Genomic DNA, 12,161 nt, shown 5'->3' with positions numbered 1-12,161 from the left:
CTCTGAGGAAGAAGACAATCAGGAGGACTTGGAGGAAATTGATCTAGTTAGCAAAAGATGCACAGCCTGCAGGAACTGTGCTGTGTGTTGCTACTTCCTCCTCCAGCAGCTGAAGTTTTTTTCACATGCATACCACAAAATACAGTTGGCCTACAAATTTTTGTTGACCTTGTCCTGCACACAAGTGGCATGTGAAAGAAGCTTCTCGACACTGAAGTTCATCAAGAGTCGTCTAAGGAGCAGAATGCGAGAGGAAAATTTGGAAGCCTTCATGTTGATGGCAACAGAGAAGGAGATCCTCATGAGACTGGATACAGATGATGTGATTGACAGAGTGGCAGAGAAAAGCAAATTATTGCGCAACCTGCTACTGTAACCACATGAAGGTAAAACATTTATTTTTCATGTCTTGGTTAAGCTATTATTGGAGTGTGTTGTTTGTGTAATGTTATGTTATGTTTCTTTGTTGGTTGCAGATGTCTTGAGAAGACAAATGTGGCCTCTCTGCTAAAATTGCCAGGGCCTCTTTTTGATGCCAGTCCGCCACTGCATGTAGGGTTGCAATTAAATATGTTTTTTAATCAAAATGTCATTCTAAGTAAACTACATCCTTCAATTTACAAGTAAATTTTATGCATACATTATTTATGCCCCCAAAACTGAACAGGAAATATCACATTCAGAAAAAATTTGCATTTCGTGGTGACAAAGACAAAAACAGCGCAGTACTACGGTAAGAAAGAATGAAACATTACTCTTTTAAATTTTTCAAATTCAATTTTATTTAGCACATTTAGAACAGACCAAAATGCTTTACAGAAGAACAACATTAAATGATATAGCATGCATTAAAAAATAAAACAAGATATAACATGCATTATAAAATAAAAAAAGATATAACATGCACTATAAAATAAAACAAAAACAAGAGCAACATAGCTGAGTAACCATAAAACAAAAGAACCAGAACAGAAATAGGAACTCAGATATAAATTAATAAAAAAATAAATAGCTTGATATTATTTGAATACAAAAAATATATTACCCATCGTACACGTCGTCTTACATTTGCGTGCCCAAAGAACTCCAGCTTCTTTGCACCTTTTTTAACTTCAGAGTTAGTTCACCCTAGAATGAAAATGAACAATTTACCCACGGCGTTTGGTAAAAGAAATTGAATTTCAATATATTATTAGGGAAAATCCCGGCCGTTGGTTTGTGTTCATGTTACTAATAGGCCTACCGTATTTTCCGCACTATAAGGCGCACCGGATTATAAGGCGCACCTTCAATGAATGGCTTATTTTAGAACTGTTTTCATATATAGGGCGCACCGGATTATAAGGCGCACAGAATAGAAGATACTGCAGTCAAACTTTTGACTAGGTTTGCGTTATGCAGTGATCACCAACCTTTTCAAGCCTAAGATCACATCCAAAGTCCAAATGTAAACCAAGATCTACCACTTGCAAAAAATAATGAAAAAACAAGTGGCTGAGCTGTAAAACCTTGTTTATACTCGACGCGTCCGCATGAGCGCGAAGGTAATAAAAAAACAAATATCCGTCTGCTCGGGCAGATTCGGCTCAAAGTCCGTGCATCTTCGGATGCGGACGCGGCGGCGCGCGCGGCAAAAATGACGTCATTGTTACAGCGCGCATCCGCATCCGAAGATGCAGGACTTTGAGCCGAATCTGCCCGAGCAGACGGATATCAGTACATCTCATCAGACCGGAAGTTTGCGAGTCTAAATCAGTTGTATGGTCTGGTGTTCAGTCTAAAACTAAACAGTTGCGTCAAGTATAAATGCCTCGTCTGTTTGGGGAGGTGCGCGTGCAGTCAGCAGAGGCTTGCGCTCCGGTGCCAGGCGAAAGTATAAACAAGGTTTAAATCAGCGGTTGATTTACAGACATTAATATAAGGCGCCAGATCCATATATAAGGCCCTCCGGATTATAAGGCGCACTGTCGTTTTTTGAAAAAATTAAAGGCTTTTAAGTGCGCCTTATAGTGCGGAAAATACGGTACATTTAACATAGCAGTTAATTCCGACTCACTCAGGAAAAGCAAACAAGTTGTAAGAAATATAGATAAATAAAATTGAGAAATAAAAGATTGGAGATTTAAGATTAACTTACCTCTAAAAATCACTTTGTCGTTGCCCGAATGCTTCGTCTGTCTGTCTGTTTCGCGCTTGAAATCTGTTATGCCGCGCTTGAATTCTGTTGACCGTTATGCAGCGCTTTGATCTGATTGGTTGGCAACCAATGTTAGGATTGTCTCTAGGCAACCAGTGGAGAAATTTAAGCTGACCAAAAATCAACATTGATTCAACGTTTGTCTTTTCAACACTGAAAAACATTGAATTATCAACATTGATTCAATATTATTTTAACACTGAATTTTCAACATTGTTCCAATATTATTTTAGCATTGATTTTTCAACATTGATCCAATATTATTTAGCATTGAATTTTCAACCTCAACCAAAATGATGATTCTGATGGAATTTCAACATTTAATCAGACGCCTCATTCGCGCCCCAAGATCTCCAAACTTAACATTGAAATCACTCGCGCCAGACGCTCTATTCGCGTTTGGTGTGAACGCAGCACGAGGGTGAGGGCGAGAGAGAGAAAGAGTGCCTGCGAGTGCGAGTGAGTGAGTGAGCGAGAGTGAGGTCTGCGGTCTTGGCCATTATTGTTTTTGTGTAGATAATACGTTGTCAAATACGTTTAAACTTAAATAAACTACCTAAGTAGTTATGTCTCTTTGTATTCATTTGTCCTGTTATTGACGTAATGCGTGTCATTGACAAAATGCGCAACCAGATGTTCGAATAGTTCGAATATATGTGTTTTTTTTAGAGGGAATATTCGATGTCATTTTTGAGCAATTTTGATAGCCCTATATGACAGTGGAAACACATCAAGCATTGGTCCATGTTTAAAGGAAGGAGATATGCCTTTTTTTGTTGCACTTTAAGTTGTTTTTCATTAATTATGTTAAAAAGAAGATATTATGCCTTGTGCACTTTAAGTTGATTTTATATATTTTAATTTAATAATTTAAAAGTGTTAGTAAACAAAAAAAAAAAGTTTTTTTGCTGATCCGAAAAATGATCCGATCCGTGACTCTGATCCGAGAAACGATCCGAACCGTGAGTTTTTTGATCCGTTGCACCCCTAATACAAAACAAATATTCTCTGTTTAAGTAATCTGTATGAAAGCAGTGGCATGTACAGTTTCTCAAAGGCTTCCTTATTAACTCTAATGTGACCACGCCCATGCGCGCACGAGCTATTGACATGCAAATGATCCACGTGGAGAAAAGCAGACCTGTAAACGCCCTCATCACCTCAAAACAAAGAATTAGAGACTTCGGTAACTTGCTCCTCTGCTTTTCATCGAGTTTGGAGACTGTGTTTGTGCTGTGCTGTGCTGTTTCACTTGGATTTACCTCAGAAGAATTAGAAGAACACGATTTGAAGATGAGAAGATTTTTAAGGTAAGACATGTTAAACTGGTGGTGCCAAATGTATGTTATGAAATGAGTTTGGAGTAAAAACATGAACTAAGCCTAATATCGTAGATGCATATGTATCTATAAATAGACAACATGTTGAAATGTGAACTAGACTGGTAGGCAATACATGTTTGACACAAGGATGTTTTTATATTCTATAATAAAACACAGCATGATAAAAGTAGGCTAGTATGAGTGTATACTATGGTGAATATTATAATGTTTAGACCCGTGTTTACTGTTAAATACTGTGTTTATGGATATCTGCTGAAACATAGATGTATAAAAATAATTAGTTTAATAGTTTTGAGCGGCTTTATCGCTTCAGTAAATGTTATCTGCACGCGTTTGGAAAGCAAAATGCGCCAAACAATCGCCATCATTTTTTTTTTACTCCATGTTTATTTTCGTTATGACATTATGAAATGAGATTGAAGTAACATATGATTATCAATATATGTTTCTCTAGTGCAGTGAAGTGTTGAAGTGTTCCTTTTTAATGATTTATAGGCTATTGTTATTATTATTTTATGCAGCACAGTACATAGCTTATGCCTACAAGGCACAATAAACCTGGTGTTCATTATATATATATATATATATATATATATATATATATATATATATATATATATATATATATACACTGCTCAAAAAAATAAAGGGAACACTTAGGCCCCGTTTACACGATGGGAAGACGCAGATATTTCCCTGCGTTTTGGCCTGTCATTTACACGAAAACGCCGTTTTTATCCCAGAAAACGATTATGTCTAAAAACTCCGGCCAAAGTGGAGATTTCTGAAAACGCCGGTTATGTGTTGCCGTGTCAACTGGGAGAAACGGGGTTTTAGGTTCTCAAACGTCACATTATGCGCCAGAAAACGATCTCGGTTACTTAACTGTAACCTTGTTCCCTGAGAAAGCGGAACGAGATGCTGCGCTGCTCAGCGCATTGGGAACTTCTTTAGTCGTGACCAGCTGTGAATTTTGTGTGTAACACGTCGATAGAATTGACCCGGAGGTAATATAGCCTCGGTCGATGACGTCATCGGCGCGCACCCGCAACACGAGGCTATAAGTAGATGAGCCACAGGTGCATCGTCAGGTCTTTTGTCTTCAAACCATTACTGTGCAGTGTGTGCGTCAAAACTCTCTCTCTACCTTCGTTCTGATACAGATCTGTTGCTAGGAGTTAGTTTACTACAGGCAGTGTGCAGAATTTTCATCCTCTCATTTCCAAAATCTTTTTCTCTCTCGCTACATCATAGAGTTTAAAAAGTAAAAAAAAAAGAAGTGAAATGAGTCAACAAAGCAAAGCGCTGTGTTCCTCCATGCCCCCGTCCCATGTCTGAGCTGGATACACACGATTATTGCTTTGTGTGTTTGGGGGAAGAGCACGCGGTTCTGGCTATAGAGAAGGGCGGGTGCGAGCATTGTGACCAGCTCACAGTTAAGATGCTTCGCTCCCGTCTTAACTATTTCCAGTCCGCACCCGCATTACCATCGTGGGGCTCTCGTATGGATCTGCATGACGAGCAAGAGACGGGTCCGTCCCTTTCGCTTGCTGCGTCACCAGATCCTGACATCCCTTCTCGTGATCTCGAAGCGCGCTCCGGTGCTTCTTTGGTTCACGAGGGGGATGATATATCTCTTGGTTCGTCAGATCATAACGAGCAGCCAGCCTCTGAGCATTCCACTCGTGAAAAGAAATCTGTCGAGGAATTGCTAGAGGTGGTGACTCGCGCGGTGGCCAGGTTACAGCTTGACTGGCCACGCGACCAAGAGACCCCCAAACCCAGTAAGCTTGAGGATAGGTTTCTGTCCGGTGGCAGAGAACATTACATCAGTCTCTCCCCTTTTTCCAGGACCTCCATGACGAGCTGTCTAAATCATGGAGTAAACCCTATACTTCCTGTGTTTTTGTGCCCTCAACGTCGACTTTTTCGACTATCGTGGGTGCGAAAGCGCGGGGGTATACGGAGATGCCTCGGGTTGAGGAGACGCTCGCGACTATCTGGTCATCCTTAATATTTCTCTAATTTACAGAAAGTCTCTATCTTTTATCACTTTTAAGATATAGCCTTTTGAAATTAAGATGTCAAAATTGAACATTTTAGGAAAAAACCTCTGTGTGTTTGGCATGTTTTTTAATAAAAAATTGCATACTTCACCACCAATTGTCATGGTAAGGACAACATTATTTTTTTTTAGTCTTGGAACCTATTTTATTGGACTCCTTGACCCCAAAAATGTACACGTTGATACCAAATTTGTCATTATAGCTATAACAGAAGCAAAGATATGGGCCTCTTAAGTATGGTCGGCGGCCATTTTTAAAAAATGTGCGTATAGACCATTTCAAGGATGTAAACAATAACATTCCGTTGGAATGCTACTGCGCATGTCTGGCCCTGAAGCATTTCCGGTGGCGGCGTTTTTAAATCTCAGGTCTGTGAAAACAAGCGCGTAACTTTTACATCTAGTGAAAAGGCAACAGTTAAAGTATTTCCAAAAACTGAAAATAAACGATGATTGGAATTACCGGACCCTTTAAATAAGACTTTGATGCGTATACTTTTTACACAGAACAACGTTTGCCTGAGTAACGTTAGTCCGATTGGGTGTTGCGGCTGCTTGCGTGTACACGAGAGATGCGATAAAAGTCTATCGCAGTCTGGAATCTGGACTTACAGAAAGGTTGGGAACATTCGTTTGTAAAATGTTGATGACATCTGTCTTGTGTTTGGTGAGGATGAAGCAAGTCAAACAGCGTCGAAAACGTACTTATCATGGTTTGTCTGAGGAGGTTACGAGTGGGCATTTCACTTGCATTTGCTAGCATATCTATGCAAATATTCATATTAATTTGTACAGCGCTATTCAAAATACATATCGTTTCAGAGCAGCTTTAGAAAACATGCATGTATATTACAACGCTAAATGTACGCTAGTAAACGGACTTCAGTAAAAATTGCTTTAAGTTATGCCAGTACTCATTTCATTCGTTTCCAAATGCGTGCGAGAGGATTTAAATGTCCTATCTGAGCCCCTCATGTGGTCACAAATAAACAGAAGGTGAAAGCAATGTAATGCTGGCTGTCTTTTTTTTTTTTTCTAATGCATAAACCTGTATTAGTCATTTAAGAGAAATGTATACGTGAAGATTAATAATTGTAAAATTAAGAATAAAACATACAGAATATTACACTTTTTAGGTCCTCCTTGAAGGGAAAATGTTATTTTATGGTATATGGTATACTATTTAGTATAGTCACATACAGATTTGCTAGCTGTGTGTGTTTATGTAGTCAAAATTTAAAGTGGATCAAAAAAGTTAATCAAAAGTTGTCCTAAGACAAGAACGGGTATTGTTCAAAATGAATGTTAAGCACGGGCAGAGGAGGTCCTCAGGAAAACCCCTGGACCAACCAGGTATGCGTGTACATGAGTGGAGGACATTAGGTCAGCATTTTAATTATTTTTTACAAAGTCCATTCAAAACATTATGCTGGAGATGACCAATTTAGAAGGGTGAAGAGTGTATGGAAATGAGTGGAATGATGTTGTGCTGGAAGAAATGCAAGCATTTTTTGGCCTTCTCATTCTTACTGGCGTTGGGCAAATCCAACAATGAGGCAACAAGGAGCTTGTGGGATAGTGAGATGGGAAGGGCAATTTTTCGGGCCACCATGTCATTGAAAATGCCTCACAGACAGGGTTCTTGCACCATTTTAACCTGTTAACCGTTGCCAGTGCGCCCGCGCACTGAAGCGTTTTTTTTTTTTTTATTTAGTTCAAAGTTACTATCAGATTTAATGTTATTCCTTGACAAACTATACATCATTAAAAAGATATAAGACTCAAGTTTCAGTATTTGACCACTATTGTATTCTGAGAAACTTATAGCGAAAGTTATTTCTTAATTTGTGTCAGGAGTTATGAAATGAAAAAATGAGTCGATACCTTTAATATGAATTATGCGCATCAGCTGCTTTCATTTATAAAAAAACTCTGTGCTGTCGTCATGACAGCGATTCACAAAACAACGTCCCTCAGGGCTTTTAGCTCAAAAATGTGCAGATTTGGAGAAATATTGATATATTCTCATAGGTTTACATCAGATTTTGACAGGAATAATATTTATTGAATTTATACCCAAATGCATCGATGTAATCTTTATGAGCGTTTGGCACTCTCATTTACTGTGTTTTCAATTCATACCAATAGCCTGAGGGCGCTATTATGCACAATAATAGTCCATATATGGAACATGAAGAAGAGCCATAATCATGTGACATTCCAGGACGTCACTGATACACACACAGCTAACAGAGAGATCGCTGTAACATGCAGATAAAGATGTTTTGAAGACAATAAACATGATTGCAATGATATTTGAGTTACCTGTGTTTTTCAAGCCATGCCAGGTATTTTCATAATAATAGATTATATTTATAATGTAATGCTAATCTATATAGACCATCATTGTGCAGAATATGATCAAATAGTATATTTTCTGTCTGATTTTTTTATCTGATGCCAAATTAGATCACAGAAGATTATTTAAAACACTTCACTTGCGTTTTAAAGTAAGTTTGGAGCACAAACATGGTTTTAATCTCATAAATTGTCATGTATTGTTGGTGTGCTAAGCTAACATGCTAGCTAGCTCTAGGTGCTTCTATCTTGAAAATTTTTCAACTAAATAGAGTTTTAGACTTATCATCTTCATATTTTAAATATAATATGGTCAGACATGTGGCTTTAGCTGCAGTGCATTTCTAGATTGCTACAGTGTCAACATCAATTTTATTTTCATGAAGATGTTTCATAAAAATACATTTCTAATAACTTTACAAAACTTTAAAGCTATTTATAACAATTTTTGTCATTATGACAATAATTAATTCTACATTTACAATAAACTGCCAGGTGTCAGCTTTCAAATGAGATCATACTTGTGCTTTTAGTACAAAGGGTTCATGAACTGTATCTGTTTCAGTTTGAGTATGTCATTTCTGGGGATTTTTCAAAAGTGGGGTTGCAGCTTAACAGGTTAAAAGTAAAATGTAATGCTTTTTAAGACCTCAACAAATATGAATGAATGAATGAATGAATGAAAACTTAATTGAACAACAATCACACGAAGTGTTCAAAAGGATAAAAACAAAAAAAAGGCCAAAGGCTTGTTTCCATTGTGGTCCTTATGATGGAAAATGAATAACAATACATGGACTTACAACATTGAGAACAATGAAGAAAGGGAACATAAAAATACAAATAAAATAAAACTAATAAAAACAAAAAATAACTAAATTCCCAATGTAGACAAACAGACACACAAACAGACAATACAGTATTCCTGCTTCAAGGACTTCTATTTATATTTCCTTTCTTTTTTCTTTATAAGTTTAATAACCAATTTTCCACTGAAGATTTAAAATTATAATATGAAGAGCTCAACAGTTTGAGGTTCAAAGGTAAACTATTCCACAAGACAGCTGCAGAGTATAGGAAAGAGTGCTTTCCCACACAGCTCCTAAAGCGGCAGGGCCTATAATCTGTGGAACTCCCCCTGGTACAGTAATTGTGCGTATCACTAATTTTTAAAAAGTAACCACATAAATACTTGGGTGCCAGATTATTTCTTATTTTATAAACTAAACACAGTATAAGGTGAGAAACCCTCTCCTCCACTCTAAGCCACCCAAGACTGGAGAAATGGTGAGAAAGAAGATGAGTTCTAGGATTTAATTTAAGAATCACTCTGATTAATTTATTTTGACAGATCTGTAGCTTGTCTTTAAGACCTTTAGTAATGCCTGTGTACCAAGATGTACAGGCATAGTCAAGATGACATTGAACAAGCGCATCAGCCAGGATTTTTAATGTTTTACTATCTAAGAGGCTGGATATTCTTGCTAGGAACTTAGTCCTTTGGCTTACCTTTGAAATAATTTTTCGGGCCATAAGCTCACCTGATAATTTGTTATCTATAATACAGCCCAAGTAAGTAACTGCTTCCTTGGCTGTAATTTCAACATTACCTACGACTACCCTAAACCCCATAGACTTTTTCAGTTTATGTCTGGACCCAAAAAGAATTGACTCTGTTTTGCCAAGGTGGAGAGACAGCTTGTTGTCTGTTACCCAAACACTGAGGTTGAGGAGTTCTGAACTAAGCAGCCTTTCCACCTCTGATTTGTCTTTATGAGAGACTAGAATGGCTGAGTCATCTGCAAATAAAAACAAATTACAATCTATAGCTGACGACATATCATTAACATATAATAAAAAAAAGAGAGGACCCAAAATACTCCCCTGGGGAACTCCACAAGTTAATTTAAGTGGTGAGGACAAGGTCCCTTCCACATCTACCACCTGTTCTCTGCCCAGCAGATATGACCTCACCCACTGAAGAGATGTTGGAGAAAATCCTAGGGCTTTTAGTTTATTCAAAAGGACATCATACTGAACCGTATCAAAGGTCTTTTGAAGGTCTATTAACACCATGCCACAATAATTCCCCTTTTCTACCTCTTTCCTAATAAAATCTGTAAGATAAAGCAGACAGGTATCAGTGGAATGGGCTTTTCTAAAACCTGATTGGAAGTCAAATAAAAGGTTATGTTCTGCTAAATAACTGTCTATTTGCTCATAAATGATCCTTTCCACAATTTTTGATATTGAACACAAGATAGATACAGGGCGAAAATTTCCAGGATCAGATTTGGGCCCCTTTTTAAATAAAGGTATCACTCTTGCCACCTTAAATTTACTGGGGAAATGTTTTTTTTTCAATAGATAAATTAATAAGATAAGTTATAACAGGAGTGATTATTTCAGCAGCATCCTTAAGAAATCTGGCAGAGATGTTATCAAAACCGGTAGCCTTAGAAGGATTTAGGCCTTTAAGTTTTTTTGGTACCAGCTCCTCTGTTACTTGCTTAAAATAAAAAGTGTTTGGCTGAACTCCCTTTTCTTCATAAAACTTATGCACCCTCTGTGGATCACTAAAAACACCTGACGCAGATGAAAGCTTCTGCACCAGATTTCTTCCAATAGTTGTGAAGAAACTATTGAAAGTATCTGCCACCACTTTTTTATTATACAATATGGACCCATTAATATCTAGGCCTATTTTGCCTTGTTTTTGCTTAGGGTTCTCTTTTGTTCCCAAAGGCCTAAGAGTTGCCCACAATTTCTTTGGATCCTTTTTATGCTCCTCAATTTTAGACATAAAAAAATCCTTTTTCGCCTCATCCACCATTCGCTGAACCTTATTTCTGAGTACTTTATATTCTTTAAAAAGAACAGGCAGTTTGGTTCTTTTAAACTCACTTAAAATTTTATCCCTCAAGTAAATGGTGTCCAAGATATCATTATTTATCCAAGGCTGTGATCTTTGTTTAATCCTGGTCTCTTTTAATGGGGCTATCTTGTCAAGTATTTCCAAGAAAATAGATTGAAAGCAATCCCATGCTGTATCAACATCACATATGTTGGTAATCTCCATCCAGTTGATATTATTAAGTATGTCCTGAAAATGTTTAACATTATACCCTTTTAAACTTCTGCTTTTCACAGATTTGTGACATTTAATCTGAGCCCTCTTAACTTTCCTGATACAGTAGGTTAAAAAATGGTCACTAATTCCATACACAATGACACCACTTTGTAGAATTTTGCTTGTGTCAGATACAATAATGTGGTCAATGGCAGTTTGGCTAAGCTCAGTTATTCTGGTTGGAACACTAATTAATTGGGTTAGACCTTGCATTTTCAGAAAGTCACAAAAGCCATTGTATAGTGGCCCTTCTGTATTCAAAACATCAATATTATTATCTGCCATTAAAATGACTTCCTGGTTTAAAAAATCATGACAGCCTGTACTAACGCATTCCAAGGTTTGGATGAAGTCATTTTGATTTGGAGGTCTGTAGACAACACCACACAAAATTGGTTTGCATTTTGGAAGCAAAATATCAATCCACACAGCTTCAAGGTTAACATTGTCCAGGTCCTGTCTTAAATTGAAATCAATATCAGACCTCACATATATACAAACTATATCTATTCCGGTCTTTGCGAACGATAACAAAGTTTTCAATTTCAACTTCGGAGTCAGTAATATAAGAATCTAACCATGTTTCTGAAAAACATAAAACACTTGCCTTGATTTTCCTGGCCAGCTCACGTACCTCCGTGATCTTTGGCAGTAAGCTGCGAATGTTTAAATGAAAGCAATGCAAACCCTTCGATGCAAGAACGGATATTTGTTCCTCAGTGAAGACCAAGTTTTTATTTCTCACGGTAGTGGTCTTCGGCATGGATCTTGTAGCCGACACCACAGGTGTCTCCAGACAAACAAAGTCCGTGTCCGCCTCCTCACCTCCCCCGGATAGCAGTCCCGTCAGTGTTTCATGTCCTCCAGTTGCCAGAGACTCCGCCAACCGCAGCCGTCCCGTCCTCGTCCCCTCCAGCGCCTGGTGTCTACTAGCGTTTGGCATTGCAGCCCCAGCAGCACACTGCAGCCGCACACTCGTCCGCCTCGGCACCCGGCATCCGCCGGCTCCCAAGTCCACCGCCGCGCTCGCACCAGGCATCTCCCGCTGCGTTTGCTGCAGCTGCCAGT

This window comes from Squalius cephalus, assembly GCF_949319135.1.
Source record: "Squalius cephalus genome assembly, chromosome: 13".
NCBI classification, from domain to species: domain Eukaryota; kingdom Metazoa; phylum Chordata; class Actinopteri; order Cypriniformes; family Leuciscidae; genus Squalius; species Squalius cephalus.
Note: the sequence above shows the minus strand (reverse complement) of the source record.